Genomic DNA, 24433 nt, shown 5'->3' on the forward strand with positions numbered 1-24433 from the left:
TGTAGGCTTTAAAGACCACCTAAAAGAGTCTATTCAGTATCCCAAACCCTCATCATTTTGATAATAAACAATCTATCTTAGTTTTGCTACCATAAGAGGTTGGACATAGCACAAGACAAGTTATGAAATGACTGTGTGGGGAAAGTAGCTATTATCAGGTTTCAAAACTATAATAGAAGCTGATAACAAGCAACATTAAACTCACACTTCAGGTTTTTACAAATGGCAGAAATTAGGTATGGTAAGAGATTTTACTGTTCTTACTTACAAGAAGATGGCATTACCTGAGAAGCAGGCAGTTCCCAGAGATGCAAAGAGTGTCTATTTCATGTCCTAAATCACAACTGCATACTAGGGATAAGCCAGACCACAATTTTTTCATTCAGCAGTAACTGAATATCATAAACTCAAGCTCCAGATGCAGAATTTCTTTAGGCTGCTTTTTTTTCCTAGGAGAGGTAGAACACTTTTAAATGAGTGAAATACTTCCCATTCTTCCACAAATCCTGAATAGAGGGTGACAACACACTACACACTCTGGCACAACTATAGGCTACCATCTTACTGGCAACCCATTTTCATTTTCTGTTCTGATCCATAAAATTCTGGTCCTACAGGCTTATATGATGTTATGATGTGGAATACTGATAGCAAAATTACAAAATTATTAAACCATGATGGAGGTTTACAGAGGTTTATGCAGAACACTAAAATTTTAGTAACATCTCATTTTATCCCACCACTCACCATGTTGTTTTAAAGCAACTTCCCAACTAAAAGCACTAACATCTTTTTTAAAAACAAGTTCTCCAGCGGTCTGTATTCTTGGGAATATGGGCATCTAAAATAATATGAATCAGTGTTTCTTAATCTTCTGGTTTTCCAGAAATCTAAAATTTTAAATTTAGGTGTACCCAAAAAAAGCTGCTGACTGAAAGCTGCTAATTTGTATATTGTCCAATGGATAAGTAAAAATGATTCTGAAAAAAACTGCTTGTATTTCTACTAGTATATTACTCTAGCTAAAAGAATATGATTAGCAGTGTCATTCAAGTGTTCAGTTACTTATGCAGTGATAAGTCCTGCTTCTGTTGACCTCTGTGCACTTTGATCATTAAAGTAATGACAGCAATTAATTCTTATCCAGCAAGCAAATATTATCTTGTAAATGATGTACACCATTCATAGTTTTGTGGGTACAGCTTGCATATTAGAAAAATTTAGCCATAGAGGACATAGTCTTACTTCTAATGCTTCTGTGTCATGTATTGGTGACATCACGTCCATTAAAAAATAAAATAAAACTGTGGCAGTATAGGACACTACTTCAAACTCCCTGCCTTCCCCTTCCAGCATTTCATGGTACTCCACGTCAATCAAGTTCAGAACTGGGTTAGTGGTGCCAGATATTCCCAGCTCTAAAAAAGAGGGTCAAGGCAAACTGCTGCTTTGACTCTCACAGCTGGGAGCAACAGTCTTAATAGGCGTGTACATCTGCTACACACAGAATAACAATATCCCTAGCTACTTGTATTCATGCCCATCTGTTGAGATGGCATGTTGCCTGCTCACAGGTTGGTCACATCCTTGCCACATGGCACAAAAGCTAGAATAGGGAAAGCTTATTTGGCCAGCTTATTTCTCAGTAAAAGTTAATAGCTCCTCTTCAGGACATTACAAATTCTGGCAGTGTCTCTTTGATATCATGAGCCATTCAAACTTGTTCCCAAATATATTTTCAAACTTTAGCACTCAACTAATAGATCTTTACACAAGATCATTAGTATATGCAACAAGCAGTTTTTTGGTGAAGATCTGCCTAAGTATGCTATGTGATAATTACACTCTCTTTTTAGCATGAAATACTCTTAAAAACATTATACACTGTATATGGTTACACGTCATACCATTAACCTCTATCTGTTGATGTAGATGTTAAGATGAATCTTTCAATCTGTAGCTCATTTATGGCATTCTCAGACCCTGAACAGATCTCTGCTAAAGTAACAGCTTTTCATAGAATTATAGCATGGTTTAGGTTGGAAGGGACCTTTAAGATCATCTAGTTCCAACCACCCTGCTATAGGCAGGGACAGCTCCCCATAGATCAGGTTGCTGAGAGACCCATCCAGCCTGGCCTCAAATGCTTTCAGGGAGAGAGTGGCATTCACAGCCTCCCTGCGCAACCAATTCAAGTGTCTTACCATCCTCATAGTAAAGAATTTCTTCCTAATATCTAGTCTAAATCTACCCTCTTTCTGTTTAAAACCATTTCCCCTTGTTCTATAGCTGCATGCCCTTCTAAAAAGTCTCTCCCCAGCTTTCCTGTAGGCTTAAGGTACTCTACTACTCCTGTAGGCTTAAAGTACCTCTTAAGGTACTGGATGGCTACAAAAAGGTTTCTCTTAGATCCTTCTCTTCTCCAGGCTGAAAAGGGAGGTGCACCAGCCTTCTGACCATCTTCATGGCCCTCCTCTGAACCCACTCCAACAGCTCCATGTTTTTCTTGTACTGAGGTCCCCAGAACTGGATGCAGTACTCCAGGTAGAGTCTCATGAGAGCAGAGTAGAGGAGCAGAATCACCAGCCTCAACTTGCTGGTCATGCTTCTCATGATGTAACCCAGTATACAGTTGGCCTTCTGGGCTGCAAGTACATATTGTTGGCTCATGCTGAGTCTTTCATCAACCAACAGCCTCAAATCCTTCTCCTCAGATCTACTCTCAAGCCATTCTCTGCCCAACTCTTGGGCAATTCTTGGGATTGACATTCTGTTTCTGAATAGTGCAGATTACTATTGTAAATGGAGACTTTTTCTGAACAAAAATACAGAATCATAGAATAACTCAGGTTGGAAAAGACCTTAAAGATCATTGAATCCAACCATGATCCAACCATACTACCCTAACTAACAACCCTCCGCTAAATCACGTCCCTGAGAACCACATCCAAATGGTTTTGGATCTTACATTGCTGACTTCATTTGAACCAATAATAAGATGAATGAAAAATCCTTCAAAATTTGTGGCTCTTATAGCATCACTTCCAAACTACATAGAAGCAACATCAGTTTTCCTATTTTCAGAAAATTATTTGTTAAACAAATATAGAATAATTTAGTCTACTGGTATGCTTACATATGAGTGTGGAGTACATATCTCTTTACTTCTTAACCTCCTGGAAAACCTCTAAAATGTGTGTACAAGCACATGGCTCCTGCTATACGTGAATTATACAGTATCTGTTGAAATATATAATATATATAAACGTACAGTAATTGTTGAAATGGCAAATGTGAATTATTTACTCATACTCCTAAGATGCATACTAAGGTTAGTCTATAAAGTATCCCAGTGAATATTGGCTCTGTGTCCTCCATATTTATGCTTTAGTTTAATATTCTCACTATGTATTAGTGAGCTTTTAAAGTTATCCTAGATATAATTTAGAACTCAAATCCTTTTTGTTTGTTTCTATGATTTTTTAAAATTTGAATATAACTTACTAATAAGCAAAACAAATACATAAACTGAAGTATTCTCACTGGAATTTTTTAACTAAAGCTGCTAAGTGGGACATTATTTATTTATTTATTTATTTATTCACAGTAATTGCTTTCTGCTTAACAGCAATAGAAATTTTAATATGTAAACCCCTTTTTCAAGAATAATATTGCAAGTTGAATCAGAGTCCAGAGCAGTGTTATGCTAAGAGTGCAAATATGCTGTATTTTTTATATCCAACCAGGATAAGATGTCAGGTTAAGATTTGTGGAAGCATACATCTTGTTCTCTAGCAACATTGAATCTAGCTGTCCATCATTAGAAACACAAAGCTTGCCTTGATTTCAGACAGCAATACATGGAGAAAAAAAAAGAAAAAAAAATCCAGGACATTAGTACTTATGTAGAAACTGCAATTTAGAATAGGAACATTGTTAGACATTTATCACACAGACAGGTTGCGTTCATAGTTTTAACCATTATCACAATAATGAAGCAGCAGAAATCGAATGATATTGAACAAGAACTAAAACCCCAAGACAGGCTCAGATCTTCCTAAACAGGATAATTAGTACCAGCTAGTATGAGTGAAAATATCACTATTCAGACAAAGACAAAATTAAAGACTAAATTAAATTCTAAAGACCTTTCTACTCATAGAGTTCTTGTTGCCAGACCAGCCTAGATAATGGCCACACTGATCTATGACTAGTCAATTTCAGAGCATACAAGATCGCACGTATTCGCCAGCCAGCATCAGTCATCTTTTAATTCCTCCACAAGAACCTTTTTGCTCAAATCAGTTACCATTCTCAGTTCATCCAAGTCACCATTCTTCTTACTAAGAAAAATGTACTACCTCTATTGTCAAGGGACCTCCAGTAATTTCAAAAAGTAATGCCCACTTAGATGTATGCCAAATTATTTCTAGCATTTTTAATATATATTTTATATTTATATTTTTTATAACATAGCCTGAAAATCAGGTAAGACTGACCTCTAAGAAGCATGAGCTAGTGCATTCCAATAAACTAAGGATTAAAAACAACTTTATTGGGAAGAAAGCACTAGTGTCAAAAGGACATTTAAAATGTGATCAGAGAAAACAAATTCAGCTACAGAATAAATCAGAAACAAACAGTGAAAATTGAATATTGATGTCCGAGTTTATGGAAGGTAGGGTTTAATTCAGCCTGGGATACTACTCCAGCTGGAGTACCATGACACATCACTAAAATGTACAAATTAACCTAAGAAAAGATAATTGCTATTGATAGGCAATTGAGAAAACTGACTACTCTGAGGAGATGAAAAGAGAGAAATCTATGTAATTTTGCTAAGTGATTTATCTCGACAAGATGTACAGTAACTACATATTGTAGCAAAGAGGAAGGTAAAGGACTATTTCCTGAAGGCATCGCAGCTGACCCAAAGAGATTGAAAATTTCAGATGCATACTAGAAAATACTGTCTGATTCACTAGATTCTAATATATTCTTCTTAGGAGAGTACTGAAATTCTGGTTGGTTAAGAAATTCCACAATTAGACTGGAAGATGTGACAGACAAACAGACTGAGAAAAACTGTACAATAATGGCAAGAAAACTGAACAAAGCACTATCAGATAATCTTATTTACCATAATTTCTATGAAATTTAATGTTTGCTTTTTTCTGTTTAAGCTTGCTCATTCAGTCATGAAAATTCTTAAATCTCTGGACTCAAAAAATGTCTCTTACTCAGGCAGTAGTGCCTCAGAGCTGTTCATGCCAATTATCCAAGGTCATTTAAATACATTTTTCACAAAGTACCTTAAACTTAGTGCACAATTTATATATTTCTCAAATACTAATCAATATGCTATACCACAGTTACTACTGGGCCTTGAGCTAAACTCTGAATGCTACATGAATTCAAATTGTGCAAGCAGCCCATCTGCATAAATGAAATTGAAGCATATGCAGTGATTGTTATTCACAATACAAAAGAAATGAAGAAGTGGTCTAAATGCAGTACATACTGCAATCTGTATTTTAAGTAAATCTTAACTGTGTTGTTTTTTTTTCTTTAACAAATCTAGCTTCGATTTCACTTTCTTTCTCCAGCATATTACCTCCACTGTATTGCTAAAGTAATTTATTCCATCCTCTGTGGAGAGCCTGGATCTCATTTGCCAGCATATTTATCTTTCCTGCCACTGCACTGTCATTCATCTGCAATCCCCACAGAACACCAGACCTGTGCAGAATTTCAATTAGGATTGATTCAACTAAATCCAGGCCACAGAAGTGAGGCTGACTGGGTGACCCCCTGAGATCTCAATATGCTGATTTAGAAATGAAAATTTAAAAAAAGAGAGAGAGAGAGAAAATAAATTAAAAAAAAAGAGGGAAAAATACAAAATAAAAATACAAAACAGAAAAATAGCTGAAGTTTAACACTGAATTTCATCAAGATCTCTGTACACTCAATATAATCTGCCTCACATTTTTTCAGTCTCTGTATTGTGTGGGCAAACTGTATTATAGTAGCTTTGATAACCACTAGAAAGAAATTACCATAAAAATCTCTATGTTTCCTTTGAGGTTCAATCAACTTAAAAGACCACTTGTAATGAACAGAAAAATGATTCTCACAGAGGCTCAGCCACCTTAAGCTTTCTATTCTGTATATGTATACATTCAAAATTTGATATAGTAAGTATACAGGTAAAATGGCTCTTCTGGACTCTTGATTTGACAGATTTACAGTAGTTTTCACTGTAATCACTGACAGCCTTCATCTGCTTGTCTGTTAAATGGCCTAAAAGAATTTCTTAAATAGTTCTGTTACTGTGTCAGTTTTGTGGGTTTAAAGGCAGCTAAGCTACAGAACAGTAACTGACAAGTCTTTTTATCTCTACTATGTAAGAATATAGCATTCACATCCAAATTTTATCTTAGCTGCTTATAAATCATTTGATTTCTTTGATTACACACCAGAAGCAGATACAAGCAAATACTTTAGTTTACCCTAAGGAATTACAACAGAAAAGAGAATAATAACAATTCCACATTCAATTATTTTTTTATGTCACTATAAAATTTCCTCAAATAGATTTCCCCTAAATATCAGTGTTTACCACGGAATAATAAGCAGGTATGAACTCCCACAGGATGTAAAATGAGACAAGATAACATACATATGAAACATTTACCAAATAAGAATTAAAAAAGAAGGAAAAAATGGAGTTGGAGAATCATTAGCGCATACATGTTAATGTCAAATAAAGCAAAAGTCATCTGAAAATGGATGAACTGACATTTTACTTACTATTTTACTTAATGTGACCAAACCTGAAATTTTCTCATGTGACAAATATTTTGCAACTCTTTATCAGTCACAGATAAAAATTTATTAGTGTACCCAAATTAGTATGAAGAAGCAAAATGATCAATTAAAATTCAGTCTCTGTAAGGGTCTGAGAATGAACTCACTACAAGGTTGATTTCTTTCTGAAATTTGGTCACAAGATCTACATAAAACTGCAGTGAAGGGGAAATGAACAAGGTTTATTGCATTACTGTAATAGATCTAAGAGTTCATTCTGTCTGCAAGTATAGTGTATTGTAGTACAGATACATAAGAAGCTATGCTCCAAGTATATTTTTGTAAACAGCAGTTCTTTTCATGCTTCTTCTAAGGTACTAATTTATGACTACAACTGACTAGATTTTTTTCTCTGGTACATCATACATGTGGAAATACTAAAGTCATCACATTCCAAAGTATATTTGGAAGCATATACTACTTTATTCTTTGTGCTATCTTTGGGGAACAGACATAGCAACAGCTGTATTACTATACATACATTTACCTTAGAGTATTCTATGGTATAAGAACTTAATAATAGCAACCAAATATAATTCTGAAAAGCATATAGAATCTTACCTTCTTTCTTTATCTAGATTTACTTCACTCTTAACAGACCATAAAGAAAACTCTCAATTTTCTGGGCTGATAGTACTTTGTTCTTCATTTCATAACCTGAAAACAAGATCAAGTGGTCCTATATAGAGGTTTAGTCCCATTTGTAGACATAGTTATTGTCTTTAACAAACGTTACCTATCAAATGATCTCTGTACTATATCAGTATGATGTTACAAAGCAAGTATTGTGAGAGGAAATGGGCAATAAGAGAAAATGTTTCTGTGGGAGAGTTACTATGTGCTACAGAAAGAAATAGAATAAAAGAGTATTATAAGGAAATTGTGAAGAAAAGCATCAAAATAATACCATAATTCAGGTGGCAATTACAAACCACTGAATATAAGATCCTTTTCAATTGGCTCTTTAAATCATGAATAAATTGCTATGGGGATGCAAACAAAGAATAAGTAATAGGCATTATGACAATGGGGAAAAAGAACAACACTACTGTTTCTTATGTAAGAAATGATGTGACAACTGCTGACTATATACCTATATAGGAGCTGAGGTAGTCAGTCTTTGCTTATTTGACTATCAGTAATAGACTAGTTTTAACACAATGGTATAAGTAGATTTACCAAGATGCATTACTTGAAATACCTTAAGTATTTTTAACTAAGTTCATACATTCAGAGAATAATTGGCGAATGTATAAGTAAACTTTGTAACTACATAGTAAAATACAGTATGTACAGTAGAATGTAATTGTTGGTTCATTCCTCAAGAAATGCTTCGCTAAATAGAAAAACATTTCCTGATTGTAGACATAAAACTGAACATCATAAATTTGGAAAATTAGCAATGATGTTCAACCCAGATTAAAGATTAGGGTGATCATTTTTCAATATTTTATGGTATATAATTAATAGCAATAGTGACAGTAATAGTGATAAAAACTACTTTTCCATTTAATTTAATATAGAGTTATTCTTCAGGATTATAGACTGATAACACAAACTGAATGTGTTTTCTGCATATTTAAATGATATTAGCAGGCAAATTTTTATCAGACTGTAGATATTCAAAGAAATTACTATAGATGCACAAATAAATTGTTCTAAACAGTATCTTAAAATGGAAGGTAGATTATTATTCATAAAATGGACTACTGCAAACATAAAGGACTGGTCAGACAGATGGAGTTCAAAGATCAGAATAGAATTCTGTCATGTGTTTGAATACCTGAGATAACTCAAAGCATTAGCTAACAAGCAAATGGAATATTGTTAAACCTAAAATGTGAGATACAAGACAAAATCTGTTCACAGTTTAAAAACATCAAGCTGTAAATGACATTTTTCCTTCTAAGAAAAGAACATTATTATTATTCTTTTTTTCTGTCTCCTTTTTAAAGATTTTACAGTTTCATTCCTACGTTTATCACATTGCATAATCATTACTTCATTGTGTACTCTATGTTTTATTCTAAATATATTCAGAAAATATTAACAGAAATTTTTTGAAAGCTCATCTACTAAGCAATGTTTATTGTCACATGATGTAGCATCACCTATGAAAAGGACAAGTTCTATTCTTTATTTTCCCACTTGTGGCCAATTCACATAGGATGTAAATTCCCATCACTGACATGATAAACTAGCTAGTGTCATAAACTAGTAATTATTTGTCTTCGTAGAAGACCAAGAGATCTAGATTAGAAGAAACATGTTCCTTCAGAACTACATTTACTCCTCCTTAAAAACAAGCTACATATATTTAACCTATTCTTAGCTATCACCAGTTCTATAATCCATATAGAATTTGCAGATCCAAAATCGGCTTAGACAGAAAATAGACTTCTACAACTCAGTGATGAGAGTAAAGTTTCACCTTACCTTTCACCTTCATTTTACTTTCCTACATTTTATGTAACCTACTCTTTTTCTATTAAAGTTAGTACACCCTTCAGAACTACTATCTCAAAATCCATCACAGTAATTTTTATTTCAGTTAACAAAGGAAAAGACCCGCATACAGGTCTTTACTGTGCCATAGAATATTTTCTCTGTTGGTCTTTCCATTTATTTATACAAATTTTATTATTACTTTGTTTCCCTTGAAACTAACTTTTGTTACTTATTCTACCTGCTTGTTCTACTGTTCTTAGCCTACTGCCTTACATTCAGCTTTTTTATTGTGTATAATTTCTTTTTGTTTCATTAGTAAAAGAGATCTGATACAGCCACACAGATCACTTACTCTATTTTCTGTGTATACTCATCACTAGAAAAGCTCACACTCTCACTAAGGTTGTTTCCATTGACTGACAACTCTATTACATTAATTTGGCACTAGATTATTCTTCTATGAAAGCCTCTTTTCAGTTTTTTTATTGGGATTTTTTTTATTTTCAAACTTTAATTATACCATTATTTAAAATATTCAGATATTTACTCCCTTGTTTTAAGCATTGAAGTAAATAATGACTGGAAAAGTAAGTCTATATCTTTTCACTGCATAGGTATTTCTAATTCTCATCAGCTGCATGTTGCACATATATTCCCATTATTCTTGCTCTTTAATTAGGTTTTGACAATATATATATTTTAGAAGTCAGTTTTAGACCATTTTTATGCATTAATGATTGCTTACAATGGGATTTTCAAAGACACATTACCCCAATTTATTTTTCCAATTGAAGTTTACTTTCTTCATTGTTGAATGACTTTTTTTTCTTTTTTCTTTCTTTTCTTTTCTTTTTTTTTTTTTTCAATTCATGAAATATAATCTTTTCAGTATAAAAATAACCCTACTTCTGTTAATGTCCATGACACTTTTGGCTTCAGTGGGCTCTGATTTAAGTAGCGGACACAGACAAGATATGAACAGATATGCATGAAGCAAGTGTAATGTCTGAGTTTGTGTGGTTTCTTAAGCATTTCTTCTACAAGAAGCTCTGCTGAATCCTCACAGCACTCTGCCTGTTACTTTTAAATAGATTTAAAGAGATGAATCATTTGGTGATGAACTGGTGATTTGGCTAGAACTATTCCAGTCCAAAATACACTGAATAACATAGTTATTAGTTACAGCATATCTGGAATGTATGTGCAACATAAAGGCAATGTTTGCTATTTGGAATCAGGTGGATATATGTGACCTGGCTCTCTCTCTATATATAATTATGTAGTTTGATTTCATTCTGCATCATTATTTATCTATGACCATATAAAACAAAAGTAGACACAATATTCTAGAGTGCTCCTACTCCCACTGTGAGAAGCCAAAATTTTGCAGTGAATGAGAGTTAAAGAGGAATCATGCTTCATTATTTCTGCAGTTTGCTGAGTGGATTAGCGGAGATGTTTTCTTTGTAGATGTATTTTAAAAAGAAAACCACAATTGCAGAAACACCTGTAAATGACATGACCTCACCTGTAATTCATTCCATACTCTACACTGACAGTAGCAGAACTTCAAATTTCACCATTTAGTAAGACTTGTTTCCTTTTAGAGTGTACTCCAGGGTAGAGAGCAATTATTCCAGTTAAACTGTGGAAACAGATTTTTATCAGTTATCAACCCTTCAGCAATATGGCCAATAATGATAAAATTAAAAAATGTCCAAGATGTCAATTAGATTAGACTGTTGGGAGCATACCAGTTAACAGGACTCTGCACTTGTCAATACACCCAGAGGAAGAAACATGTCATCTAACCTCAAATCCTCAGATCTGTATCCATCATAATAAACAAGAGAAGATGCTGCCTGAATTACATTTTTAAAAAATAATAATAATCTAAATTCCTCATTAAGTCTGCATTCACCACATGGCAAGCTATATATCCACAAAACACCAGTTCAAAATGCATATTTTTATAAGCTATACAGTTAAGCAACAGATCAAGACTACCTGCTAGTATATAACATGAGTTGCTACAGTAAAATAATTTTTTTTAAAAAGTTCCATAAAAGTCTATTTATTCCAGCAGTCACCTTTTCTTTACAGTTATAACCCACCTGACTGCAAAATTAAAGTCTATGTTTACAGCAGAAAAGCTATTTTGAATACAGTAACAAGAAAATTATCCATAGTTTAAATTTTATTCTTAGATGAAACAAACATATGTATTTACTAGCCTTCTTCTCAGCCCCATTACTGTAATTTAAGCTCAGGTATGAATTCACAGCACACTAATTACCCCACACTGATCTTCCATGTGGTTATTAGGAATGTATATCAATGATATAATAAAACACATCTGAGTGAATCTTTTTCAGTAGAAGTTGTCTCAAGGGAAACACAATGGAGAAAAGGAAGAATGCAGATTAATGTACATAAACAGTATTAAATGAAGTTTTAAAAAGTGGACTGAATAACGTGTGTTTGTTAACAATGTATTTGATGCTTCACTAGGAAAAAAATTATTTCCTTTATTATTCACAAATATTACTCAAACATCGAAAAATACCTTGCACGAAAACTATGGCTTCAAGCCTCCGGTAATGTTTGCAGGACTACATCCATATCTCTCTGAATGCTTACTGTTACCGTTCTATCAGCTTTTTAGGATATCATTCTTCACAGTCAAATGGTTTAGCCTCTATCGTCCAATGTACTGCACTCAGAAAAATATTTTTCTGTTTATTACATTTAAAACAGTTCAATATAACTTTCATTTGAATGCTGAAAGCACTTTTTTCTATAGCAATAACAATAAATCAGAAAATGAAATCAAACTTCTTAAATAATGAGTAATAGTGCTCATATATCACTAACAAGAGAATTTGGTTTTGAATGCTTTATGCTTTTGACAGACTGCAAAGGCAAAATGCAGATTGCATACAAATATTTTCATGTTTATTGTTCCCATCTCATTTAATGTGAGTGGCATGCAGATGTTTAAACATGCTGATATCTCTTTAGTCATTTATCCTCAGACAAGGGTAGATAGGACTTACACTGTGTCAAGTATATTCCTTCTACACATACATTTTCCTGGTTTATGTCATCTCTAGGTAATAAGTGACCTTGTTATAACCACTTTCATAAGGACAGATTTTCACTACAAGGACTGCAAAGCCTATTATTCATATATCTTTCTGACTCCAAAGCCAAAGGTAGACTTTGTAAAGGACACAGTGTGAAGAGAGATTGTACACAAATAGTCCTGTACCCACATATATTCCATTAAAGATACATTCTTCCACAGATCAAAAAGAAACTCGCTGTCTCATTCAGAAAGCTGTGAACTTCAAAATGAAAACATATGTCAAAAACTTATTATGTCAAATATATCAGATGTGTCAAATATTAATGAAACATGATTTGTAAATACAGATATTATAGAGAGAATGACAGATTGTTTGCGCATAAGACAACAATGCCTCCATTCATAGGGTTACATCCTAATCTATGTCTTAGGAATAACTACGTATATATCTTCCTAAAGAGGAACAATGTTTTTATATTCCTTGAGATTACTTACATGCACTCAATTATTTTTAGGCAGAATAGTTTAGAGTCTCAGAAAACCACAATCAGATGGTGAGTATAAAAAATGTGTGAATATACTAGCACTAACGTTCAGCACAGACCTGATCCAGCACTTTCTTCAGCTGAACTAAACCCTTCCCCTTTTGGAATTCCATTTGGTGAAACATACTTTATTTTTCAAGAAAGTATCATAGTGAAGCATGAAGAACAAGAAACTAAAGAGGTAAATGAAAATCAATTTTTAAATGATTGCTTGATCAGCAGATATGACCAGCAAAATTAATATACTTAGAGACTTTCAATTAATAGTTGCATATGTTCATCCTGAATATAGAAAGAAAATTTTATCAAGGCCCACAACATTCAGTTAGGTTGTTTTCAGGTGAACTTCACAAATTTCTAAAGAGTTACTCATTGGTAACCCCAACAATGTTCCAAATATTTTTGAAAGCATATACCTAGTAAATTGAGAAAGTTGAAATAACAAAGTGTATTGCAGAAGGCTCAAAGCCTGATATGAAATGTTTAAGTTTTTTTCTTTAACTAATTGGATAGCTTTCACAAGAATGAGGTACATTCTAAAAGATTTACAGATAATTACATTGCTGTGATCTTGCTAAAATGTTAAGAAACCACTGTCCCACAGGGTAAATTTTAACAAATATTGATACATTAGCTAATGAATAGCTGTAGTGTGATGAAAAATAAACAAATAAATAAATAAAATTTGAAAAAGAGATCACAGAACCCTAGGACTCCAAAACAGAATGTCTGTAAGTAATCTACACTGAAAGAAAAACGTCACTTTCCTTCTACTCTCCTTCTTACTAATTACATTCAGAACACGTGTTCAACACTTGGTAGATATTGCTTGAATGCAATTTTTTCTGGAAAGAACCTCAAAGGTGTCCTCCGCTCCCTTTTCATTATAGTAAATTATAACCTAGAAATACTGACTAATAACTTTAAACCAAAAATATCCTCAAGTACTCATAAAAGCAGGTACATGTTTTGGAGAAAAGATAGATGCATCACTACCAGAAAAATACAGTTATGTCATTTTTAAAATTATGCAGGAATTTGGTTTCACGTTACACAGTAAAAAAATGAGAGGAACATTCTCAGGAAGTACTGCCAGATCAACACAGATTTGAACAGTTACCATGCATTTTAAGCAAATATTTAAACATTGAAACTAGCTATAATCTCCCAAATCTCACCTTCCATTAAAGTTAATTGAAATGAAACTATATGGATCATTTATGCTGAAAAAAGTACTAGGAAACTATTACAAAGTCAAAATTAGCAAGATCCATTTTCTCAACAGTTACTGTTTGTTCAGGTAATGAAAGTTTCACAGTCCAGAGTTATCCTGTAAAATAAGGCACTTGTTCTCATAGGACATACACGTGGTACCTGAAAGGAGGAAACGTACATCATTTGTAATAAGCCACTCCTCATAAACTCAGGTTTAATCTGCCAAACTATGTAATTTAATGCTAATCCCAAGAATTCGCATGGCCTCAACTTGGCATAAGTGACAGAAACCCATCTTTCTGTTTTTAAGACTTTGTATTATGTTATTTAGCTAACTAAACAATCATCTATATGTTTGTGGCCCTAAAATATTAAGGTTTTTTTTTTTTGGTTTTTTTTTTTTTTTTTTGCCTTTCTTGGTTGTATTAGGCTGTATTGCAAGCAGTTTAAGAGAGGACCATATGACCTCTTGAGGCCCTTTCCAACCTCAACCATACTGAGAATTCTAGGGGGGGAGAAGAAAAACAAAAAGAAAATATAATTCCCCCTAACATTCATCTCTTCCTTTAAGAACACTTTTTCCACTAAGATTTTTGTAGTATTTAACTACACTAATTTAAACAGTGTTAATTACTGCTCTGAGTAAACTTACTTTAAGTTAAAGTCTATCATATTATAAAGTTAACACAAGTTAACATAGAAAGACTAAAAAAGTAAACATGTAAAATATAGTATTAATTCATTTAACTTACAAAATGCTGAAAAGCGTTTCTTACAGGAGCAAATTTGAAGAGAAATACTGGTGCATTTTTCACCCCATTCAAAGCCAACCAATACCTCCTTACATTTCTTTCTGTGCATTAATGGTGCTCTGAACTGGGTGTCACGAAGCAACAGAAACAGTAAGAGTAGTTTGCAATTACAGGGCCAGATTCACTACCAACTTTTGCTAGACAGAATTTGCCGACAAGATGCAAAGTAACTTCCTGGCAGGCTTTACTGTGGAATTCTTATCAAAATGAATGATCCTCTACTTTAGTTAGAACTCCCAGAAAGAACAGAAGTTCAAATGTCTTCTAGTCCCTTAAACAGATACTTATCCAAGCTTTGTCTCTGCTGTCAAAAAAGTGAGATTATACTATAATATATGCATTAACTGCCTTGCCTCAATTCCTCAGGGAGGCCAGACACTGCAGTTTTAAATGAGCTAAACCATTGGTGAGAAGAAGTGTTGACATCAGCTATATTACAGAGAAGACCATAGAGGTGTGACCTTCACTGTGAATTCACAGTAAGATGACAATGGATGGTTACCTTGTCACATCTCTACCAATTCCAACTCTGTAAAAGCGAAGACACAGCATGGGTCACAATCTGAGACAGGATGGATTTTAAGCAAGTCAGCCTGAGCCCAGGCAGGCAGGGATCTAAGGCCTGTGAGATGGGAGAAGCCAGGCTACAGCTTAGTAGCAAAGCAATTATCAAATATGAGGGGAAAGCTCTGCCCAGGCCTTGCTTCCCCCCTCTCCTGAGTCTTCCATTAACTCCCCAAAATATAGTTGCTCACACTGACAGAAGGTAGCACAATCTAATCTACCACTCTCATGACTGGCATATAAACATACTTATGTAATTTTGCTCTTTCTGTTTTTGACAACTTTTACCTAGTTTAAACAATCTTTTAAACAGAACATTTCAAAGATAGACTAGGAATTGTAAATTCCTATCCTTTCTGAAGCTTGATTTGTACCTTTGAAGAATTTCCTTCCACAAATGAGAAGATGGGTGTCAACAGTTTATGGGCTGATTTGACCCAGTTCCATAACTAGCAATGCAGAGGGACTGATAGATCCGTGCTTCTGGAAAAGGCGATAAGGGAAGAAGGGTAGAGATCAGCCCCAAAACAAAACAGCAGCAACAATCTGAAGAGAAACAAACTAATTTACTAAATAAGACAGCAGAATGCAAGATAACACACTACGATACAATATAACACAAAATATTTAGAACTGGAGCTAATAAGTCAAATAAAATGATTAAGAGTATCTGAAACTGAAGGCCTTATATTAATGCTGAGGCTTTTGGGGCAAGCAGAAGGGAGAAGAGCCTGAGAGCCTGATGATCAGATGAGGAGGGGGGGGGAAAAAAAAAAAAAAAAAAAAAAAAGGACAGCAGGCAACCTTGCAAAGTCCTGTAGGCAACGTAGTTAATGTAGTTCTTCCTTTCTGGGACAGGTACCCAGAACTGGAGCATTAACTCTTTAACTCCCAGTGCACTACATGATGTTATGATGTGGAATACCAATAGCCCAAAATCATTAAACCATGAGCCTGGGGCAGGTTTGCATGTGTTCTATTTTCACTGTTCAGAAAACATGACACAATATGTATGTGATCTATATCTTCCTGTCATCTTCTAACCTGGCAGCTTAATAAAATGGTGAAAGCATTAAACATAGTCAACATATAAATGATATTACCACAAACTTAAAGGAATAGTCAAATACATCCTGATTTAATAAATGGGAAAAAAGAGGGAGAGAGAGTACACAGCATAGTCAGAGCTTGTTTCAAGTGGGTACTGAACTCTAGCCTAAGATTTACTTGTCAGCATCATCAATAAAACAGATAATTAATAATTAATAAAGCCTGCACTTCAGAGATAAAGAATAACATTAAATTTTATTAATTATCCATGAATAAGAAACAATAGTAGACTAACCAAACTGAAATTTCTGGTACCTTTAAATTCTCTCTAGCTATTGCTCCAAATTAAAAACCACCAAATCTTCAAGTAAAATACAGACCATGAAACCTGGCAATAAGAATTGTACCCCACAGTAATCATTTTTCTGCAACTGCACTAATTTGCCATAAATATCTAACTCAAGATGTTCATCCAGAGTGCTTGTTTATTTTTCATGTATACCAATAGGTACTGCAAAGAATAAGGTACAAAATTTGCTCATATCTTTAGAAAATATTTTTCAATAATGTATGTGCATGTAGGTCTTTAGTCTCCACTACATCCCTGCATTTACACTTAAAATAAGTAGAAACATACAGGTATAAACAACAAGGATGTTTCTGTAAAAAAATCACATCTGTGTATGAAGTTCAGAGAAGGCAGAGCCTTGGGATTTTGATAGTAAACAGATTTATTAATTTTAAAGAGACAATATTCTAAAAAGATTCAAAGCAAATACTCTTGGTCAGATTGGTGAGGTGAACTGACCCTCAGCTAACAGCTGGTCATGCTATGGTCTTTTCTGGGGCTTTTTTTATTTAAAAAACAAAAACAAAACACAACAAACAAACAAACACCCCACCTTCTCTAACTTTGCTCAATTTTTTTTGTTTTGTTTTGTTCCTCTATCCAGTTCTAGCTCTGCCAGTAAAACGAAAAATTGAAGTAAAGCTTTTTTCTTTGAATCCATATTTGAACATAAGCTGTTCTACTGATCTTTTGTTGTAGTCTTGAAAACTTCATTAACTTTATTTCTCTGATAAAGAGAATAAAAGGAGTATCTGTGTAATAACCTTAATTGTCTAAAAACACATTTTGAATTCAAAACAATGTAGAATATATATTAGAATAACTACTTAAAAATAATAAAGACTGGGAAAGAAAAGTATTGAAGATGATAGAATTGGGTGGTTACTTACTATTTATTTAATGATGAATCTTGCTTTTACTTCAGAAGTTCAAGCTACTTTCTCAAGCAAATGACACAGTAAATCCTCCATTTTTCTTTCCCTACAATCAATAAGGACAATAGTCACTTCAAGTACGTGATACGAGACTGTCTAATCACACTGTTTTGAACAGATGGTATTTTAAGAGGTAGTTTGGTCCTGACCATTCTTTTGTAGTTAATAGTCTTTTTAACTGCATACATAACAGCTTCACATTTGATGGCTTCTCAGTTAATATCCACAAAAACAGATAAATCTTTTGCAAGTGCCACAGTAGTGTCAGAGTATTCTTGTTCTACACATAGTTTTTGTATTGATTTTATATAGTAGTTAATTGTGGGAGTGCTTGCACAGCCCAAACGCAGCAAAACAGTCTGTGCGAGAACAGCTTTTAGGACAGAAATATGTGCGTGAGCAAAGAACACAAAAGGAATAAAACATTTCTGACCAGTACTGATGAAGATGAAGAAACATCAGCTAGATCAGTGAGACTTCTGAAGTGAAAGAGCTGGTTTCAAAAGAAGTGTAGAACAGTATTAATCTTTTAACAGTAGAAAGAGACTTGAGCAGAAATAGCACCACCACCCACAGCCACACATCAACACCAGGTTGAGTCCTTCCCTGTGGGAAGCTGGAAGAATCTGCACCCACTTAGGCACAGCACATGGGTGATCTGCAGCCAGCTCTGCCTGCACAACATGGGAAGCACTGGTGCAGAACAGAGAGTGGGAACACTCGTGCCTCTGAGCAGGGCTGTGCAAAGTCACTCACCCTGTAGAGTGGATCTACTGGTAGCCCACACCACCAATGATAGAGAGGTGATGGAACAGATTATTAGATGGCATTACTTAGATGGTTATTTGGAAGTTTGTGATGATTATTAATGATTGTAAGTACCTTGCATTTTGATTTATCTTCTGTATTACCAATATTGAACCTGAATATAATTAATTGACTGCTGGATAATCGCATGTCATTGATAAATCAATAAACCACCTTGATTGAGACTTGATTTAAAACATCATGAGCTGCACAACTTTTTCTCCTGCAACAAGAAAGGTAAGACTTATAGTAACTATTACCAAGCAGAATACACTTAAAATTTGATAGTTACAATTTGAAGAGTACTTCTTTATTAAAACCATATGCATTTTAACACAAATAATAAAATACAAAACTTTGATAAAGGAAAAATGTACATTAAACTAACTAGATTATCAATTTTATCAGAAATTTTGAAATACTTTAATCCCTTTTGTAATCCCACATTAACTCCTCATTAGTGCACTACCCTAAATGGCAGCAATTCACATTATCTATGAGTAAGCTAGAGTGAACAAGGCTTCTGCTTTAGGCATTTTGCATCAATCGCAGCAAAACACTTTAAACTGCTGTGGTTACTTTCACAAAAGAGAACATTTGTTAATTTTTTTTTATTGCATACTCCTTATACAAGCAGCCATGCTGATATAAACCATGTATGAACATACTGAGTATGTTTTGGAACCATGTTGAGCAGAAAACCCAGCCAGGTTAAAATCAATTAACTATTTAGGTAGGTTAAACACTTGCTTATCTGTTGCCTATGAAAAATTCTCAATTTGTATCATTGCTATCTCTAAAGAAAGATTTCAAAATCTGATACAGAAAGCAGGTTTTCTTTTTCACTTTTTGTACTTCGCAACACACTATAAGACATAAATATTGTCATCTTGGAGCTGCATTAAAATCTCTACTGTTTGATTAAGAGGAATCAAATGAATGCTTCTTCATTTTCTAAGAAGTGACTTAGTGAATAGAAGCTAGGATTTAAAGGCATGCTAGTGTTGGTTCTTCATCACTTATATCCAGATCATTAGGAAATAAATGTCCATTTGTAGATTCTATATTACATGAATCAATGTGTTAAGAGTATAGCTAAGAAACATTGCCTTACATAGTTTGCAGAGAGTCCATTGTGTTATTTATTCAGAACTGTCTCTACGTCTGTTGTAAACATTTTGTAAACAGCTGGTATCTCACTTGAAAGTACTGATGCAGTAATATTGTGTTGCAATAAAATATCTTGTTCCACAAACTTACATTGAAGTGGTTTCTTTGTAAATTGCAATGAGGCACCAGTCATCATGGTTCAGAAACTTCGTCATAATCCTTTAAATTTTATGAGAATTGAAAACTAAATCATCCAGGAAACTTTACTGCAAAGGCAATGAGTTCATAAATATAGTCTGTATTTCATACCCTTCTGCTATGCTGAAATTGCATTGTTTCTTGCAAAATCACCTGTACAAGAAGAAAAGTAAAATTAAAGTCTCTTAGGTTCACAGGCATCACATTGTTTTGATAAACCCACCTTCAGCAGAAAAAATAAACAAAATGAAGACACTGAAATTTTGAAGAAAATTCTGTCTCTCAGCATACACTTACATAGCCAAATCTGTCACCATGTAAAGTCAGCAGAGTGCAAGCATATTAAGGAAACTACTCCAATGTGCAAAAACTCAGCCTACCTGCACTTTTCTGGGAGATTGGGTCACAGAGAAAATGAAAAAGTATATGATAATTCTAAAATATGAACTGGAAAAAAAATTAAAAATAAAAATGTGCTACTCCACTAAGATGTGCAGTAAAATAAAATTTTGTCATATAATGAAATCCAAAACTAAGTCACCAAAGGCTATAAAAACATTAACATGTCAAGGTCATAAAAGACTTTTCTTTTGCTTGATACTTCCTAATTGCATCATCTTAATGCCAATACAATCCTGTAGTAAGGTGTTCTTTAACATACAGTAAGATATTAAAAAAATATTACTTCATAAAGGAACTTCACATATGTATGGGAAATCACAGCTTGTACCTCTGATTAATCAGCTGAGGCGAGTGTTGGGTCAGCTGCGGGAGCACAGGTGAAAGTAATCTAGCTGCGCTCCCAGAGGGGGTGGACTTCAACTCCACCTCCTCTGAGACCTCAATAAAGGGCTAACCACCACTGAGGCAGCATCTCTTGGAGATTGCTCCCCAGTGGAGACTACCTCAGCTTTCCAGTCAAGGCACTGACATTGGTGAGTTTTCCTTTGCTAATAACCTTTGACTATTTACCACCATCTTAGTCAACATCTTTATATTAGCCACTCTTACAACGTAAAAACTGGAAACTGAAATAGAAAATTCTTCAAATACTTGGTAGACATAACCACACGCTAAATTTCACATCAAGGTCAAAAAATCTCCTTACAAAAAACAGAAGCTCAACTCATACAGGCAGAACATGGGGACTGTACCCTGGTAAAACCATTCCAATATTTGCAGTTGGTGGTGAATAATTGGGCATCTTGTGTTGTTATAACCAAGGGGTTAACACAAGCCACAGGTAAATAAACAAGAAACTAGGTAGTAGACAAATAGATAAGACTTTACTTACACATATAGAGTAGGTAAGATAAATACTGGAATTTCATATCCATTTCTGCCTGTTACCATTTTAAAAATACTGAAATGCTGGGGAGAGTTTTGAAGAGCCTGTGAGAAAACTCTCTTGTAAATAACAGCTTTTTCTCCTATTAAAAAGATGCTTGAGACTCTTCCTTGATTAAAGAAGAAAAAAAAGTAGAAACACAAATAACTCATGTCAGAAATATCAGAACAAATAAATTCAACTTAGAAGCGAGCCTTTCTACTTCAGTGATAAATGTGAATGTGAATTACCATTAACATAACAAACAGCAGTAGCTTTTCCACTTATGAAACTGAAAACAAGTTTGTTTTAAATTTCCTTTTTAAAAAAATTATTCTTTAAAACTTTAACTACTTTTCAAAATTTTATTTCTGTTCTTCATTTTCTAATAATGGCAATTAAAAATACACTGCTTTTTCATTTATTAAAATCATTTAAAAATATGTTTGTCTTCCTAAATACTCTTTTACTTCCTATTATAGACTACTTGCATAATTTTATAGAAAGTAATTATTTCACCAGTGTTTAGTAACAGAGCACCTGAGCAAATTCTCTGGGTTATACTACTTAAGATAAAAGATTGCTTCTGTCAAATAGAGCACTCTGATTATTCCTATTGCTTAAAAATCTCTGAATCTGTGAGGATATTCTTCTGACCACGACACATAACATTTCATATGGAACTGAAACAGCAGGCCACAGATTCATTTAAATACAAAAAGCAGGTGTTTTGCGTTCCAAGAATACAAAGCGCTTCTTTTATAAATCTCTGAAACAGTGATGAAACATGGGGATGCCACATCTTGTAGTATCACAAACAACAACTTTCCTCCCTTCAAATTAATAAAATGTAACAAATTTAAGACCTTGACAGCTTGATAACCCTACTATTTTGTGTTTCTGCAAATATTTGCTCAGATGCATGCAGAAAGACAGATGTCTTTTTAGAGTTCGGTTACCCACATTAGTGACCTTAGAATTGGCTTCTACAGGTTTAATCCAAGCTTTATTAATTGCTTTTTGGAAGTGGCAGAATTGTAAAGAAAAGAATGATTGCTGTTTTAACAGCAAGAGATAATCAGTTATTATTCATGAAAGTTAGCAGGATAAGAAAGAAAATTACAGAAAAATCAGTTTAGCAAGACTTTATAGATCTCTCTATATTTGCTCATCCCACTACTAACTCCCAAAGTCAAATAATTTAAATACATCTATTAAAACATGCACTGACATTGGTTACATCTGTAAATAAAGTTTGTACTTACATATTTAGGAGAGCTAGACAGAGAGAAACTTTAAACGTGGTAATGCTGATACGAAGTCATCATATCTCCACAAAAGGATAAAATAATCTGTTATTGTGGATTTATATGCAGCCTATGGTTAAAGTGCTTGGTATTAGTATTTTGCATTTCTCTAATCCAGTTCGTAAAGAATCCAACTGTCTTACAACTTTTGTTAAACTGGATATCCTGTTATGCAAAAAAAGCAGAGCACAAAGTAAACGTCAAATGAAGAATTTAACTTATTAATTTTTTAAAAAATAGAAAATATAACCAAAACGCAAAAGAACAACTACTATTAATCCAATTCTAGAGATAGTAGCAGTCTAAACACATAACGATGTGATTAACAGTACTAAAATTAGAAGTATTCAGCCTGTAAAAAAGAATGACATTACCTTTTTTATGTGCACGCCTTATTCTCACCTTTTCGCTACTCCTCTCATTTTAAGGTCAACAATTCACATCAAAGGTTTGGAAAGGTGGCAGAATACTGGGATCTACAACATGTGAAGGTGATTTTAGTAATAGAGACTCAAGTAATTCCCAGGTCTTTTAGTGCATTTAGACCTTGCTCCTTATTCACTGGTCTATAACTTTGCTTTATATTGTGCACTATATATGTTAGATAACTTTTTTTTTTTTTAAATCCCAAAGAAACGTTTAGTCCATCTTCTAGATATGTATTGCTTTCAACAAACCTCAGTCATGTTTTTCCAAAGCTCTGGATTACTATTCCTAACCCTGGTATACACAAATATATTCAGCTGTAGGCTATTGCTCCACCACTGTCCAAGTTTCAAAGTTTGCTCTCATAGATGTGAAAGGTAATCCTTATCCTTTCTAAAGCACTGGATCACAAATGTCATAGCCAATACTACATATGAGCTGAAAAAAATCTTGATAGATATTTTAGAAGTCTCTTTCCACTGGCCAGTGCTAGACAAAACCCCTAGCCGCACTGGCACATTTTACTTCTCAAGGAAAACCCAATTCTGATCTGGGATCTTGAAGTGCTAGCAATGCTTCTCACAGTATATTCCTCTTCCTGCACATCTAAAGAATCTTAAAGATAAACATTTATATCAGTTCAGACACCTATTTTTTTTCTTTTTATTTTTCCTCTCTCTCTCTCTCCATAGTTGCTTAAGTCTTTTTTCCTTAGCAATAACCCTCACATGCGGTGCACACTGGACCAGTTGAATGTGTGCTGGAACACCTTGCAAGAAACTCCTGCTCTTTGGAGCTAACAAAAACACTTTTCCCCACACAGGCAATGTCATTCACACTGTGTGTGTGACTTGTTACTCCAATTTACATAACAAATTGTTGCTTGAATTCTCTGCATTCAAACAAAGAGATCACATGCATGTAGCTAGAAAATTGCAGATTTTTTTCTTTTTTGTTATTTTTATACACCTGATAAATACTGTCAGAGTGCTTTTCCAAGTGAAGGGATGGCTGTTTGCTAATTGCTACTGTTCAACTAACTGATGCATTAGTAGACTGCTATCCGAGATATTGAGATTATGAAACCTCAGATAGTTGAAAAAGGAAAGAAAAGGAAAATATAAAACTCTAGAGAAAGCACCTTCCATAGGTTTTATGTTTGTTTGTTTTGGGTGGGTTTTGTGTGGGGGGGTTTTTTTGTTTGTTTTTATTGTTTTTGCTTTTTAATGCTTGAATAGCTATATATGTTACTTGGAAATGGTGAACTGGTTGAGATTTAGCTGAAAATCAGGCATTGTCAAATTGGAAAAGTAGGGGAAGGGAAGAAAAGAAGTACCAGCAAAACAGTTTGTAACAAACTAATTAAGTACTTTGGGAAAAAA

General features: G+C 34.0%; 1 long non-coding RNA gene across 5 annotated transcripts in view; it reads right to left on the reverse strand.

The window, feature by feature from the left end:
- LOC107315030 (uncharacterized) overlaps positions 1-24433 on the reverse strand; it is a 141604-nt gene that overhangs the window by 81669 nt on the left and 35502 nt on the right. For 2 of the 5 annotated variants that reach the window (XR_014947202.1, XR_014947206.1), the window contains 7 exons: positions 22584-22790; positions 21286-21448; positions 19944-20144; positions 18759-18906; positions 17832-17922; positions 15917-16025; positions 12924-14325 (listed from right to left, as the gene is read on the reverse strand). This is a non-coding gene — a long non-coding RNA (uncharacterized LOC107315030). Of the gene's footprint in view, positions 1-7449; positions 7528-10846; positions 10964-12923; positions 14326-15916; positions 16026-17831; positions 17923-18758; positions 18907-19943; positions 20145-21285; positions 21449-22583; positions 23102-24433 lie in introns of those variants that run through there. The other 3 variants (XR_014947203.1, XR_014947204.1, XR_014947205.1) reach the window with 3 other exon arrangements.

Source organism: Coturnix japonica, chromosome 5, assembly GCF_054131305.1.
Source record: "Coturnix japonica strain WE chromosome 5, WE-NBRP24, whole genome shotgun sequence".
In the NCBI taxonomy this organism is placed as follows: Eukaryota; Metazoa; Chordata; class Aves; order Galliformes; family Phasianidae; genus Coturnix; species Coturnix japonica.